At 50.4% G+C, this 1,477-nt stretch overlaps 1 non-coding gene across 1 annotated transcript; it reads right to left on the bottom strand.

Moving 5' to 3' along the window:
* Positions 1–642: 642 nt before the first annotated feature.
* On the bottom strand, positions 643–714 carry TRNAA-AGC (transfer RNA alanine (anticodon AGC)). Its single transcript has one exon. It is a non-coding gene; the product is annotated as a tRNA-Ala (tRNA).
* Positions 715–1,477: the final 763 nt, after the last annotated feature.

The following is a 1,477-nucleotide window of genomic DNA, read 5'->3' as shown; positions in this document are numbered from 1 at the left end:
TCTAACAGGTCTGTGATTTGCCCCAGCTGGCTGCATGTGGAGGAGCGGGGAAACAAACCCAGCTCGCCAAATTAGAAACCGCCGCTCCTAACCAGTACACCAAGCTGGTCAGAAGGCCCATTTCTTCCATGCCAGGCTGGCCTGGGATTCTGGTTGAAGGAGGAGTCATCATGTGGGGATGGAATTGAGGTCACTGGTTGGGCAGGTGAGTTTCTTGCATTGTTCAGTGAGTTGGACTAGATGACCCTCAGATCCCTTCCAGCTCTATGATTATGGTTCTAGGTCACAGACATGCAATTTATGAGCCACAAGGGCTTCATGCTATTCCATTCAAGTCTATAGAAAGTCTCCAGATTGGTGACAAGCCAATGGCTTTGCACTGGAGTTCGGAAGCACAATCAAGAGACCCATCTGGTCCTTTTGTAAGATGAGTGAGTTAGTGGCAGACACCAACTGCAGGAAGCTTGACATGCTTTCCCCAGTAGCCTTTTCCCATTCTAGTGGAACCCTAAGGATCTCAAACACACAAAGTACATATCGAATCAGAGCATCGGCCCGTCAGCATCAGTATTGTCTGCTCAGGTTGGCAGCCGCTCTCCAGGATCTCTAACTCTAGCCTTTCACATCACTTGGCCTTTCAAGAGGAGATGCCAGGGATTGAACCTGGGACCTTCTGCATGCTAGGCAGATGTTCTGCCACTGAGCCGCAACCCCTTCCCTGTCAGATGCCACGATAGTTGCAAATGGTTAGGGGATGTGGCTATCTGTGTCCTTTGGGAGGGTAACTTTCCTGATCTGCAGTAGAAGAGCTAACTCAAGTCCAGTACTACCTTAGAGACAGACAAGATATTGGGGTGTAAGATTGGGACAGTCAATGCTCTCTACGTTTAGAGGCAGGAAACTACAGAATGCCAGTGTTGGCCTTCCAGAGGAACTGGTTGGCCACTGTGTGAGACAGGATGCTGGACTAGATGGGCCCTCACTGGTCTGATCCAGCAGGGCTGTTCTTATGAAAAGCTAGGCCTCTATGCCCTATTCTTGACCCTCTGGAGTAACTGGTTGGCCACTGTGTGAGACAGGATGCTAGATTACATAGACCACAGGTCTGAACCAGCAGGGCTGTTCTTATGAAAAACTAGGCTTCTATGCCCTACTGTAGGCCCTCTGGAGTAACTGGTTGGCCACTATGTGAATTAAGATGCTGGACTAGATGGACCACAGGCCTGAACCAGCAGGGTCATTATGAAGGCCTTGGCCTCTCTGCCCTGCTGTTGGCCCTCCAGAGGCACTGGCTGGCCATTGTATGAAACAGGATGCTGGACTGAATGGACCCTCCCTGGTCTGATCCAGCAAGGCTGTTCTTCTGAAAAACTAGACCTCTATGCCCTGTTGTTGGCCCTCTGGAGTAACTGGTTGACCACTGTGTGAAACAAGAGGATGGACTAGATGGACCACAGGCCTGAACCAGCATTGCTCT

The sequence above is a fragment of the Paroedura picta genome, chromosome 7, assembly GCF_049243985.1.
Source record: "Paroedura picta isolate Pp20150507F chromosome 7, Ppicta_v3.0, whole genome shotgun sequence".
NCBI classification, from domain to species: domain Eukaryota; kingdom Metazoa; phylum Chordata; class Lepidosauria; order Squamata; family Gekkonidae; genus Paroedura; species Paroedura picta.
Note: the sequence above shows the minus strand (reverse complement) of the source record. Positions and strands in the feature narration are given on the sequence as shown.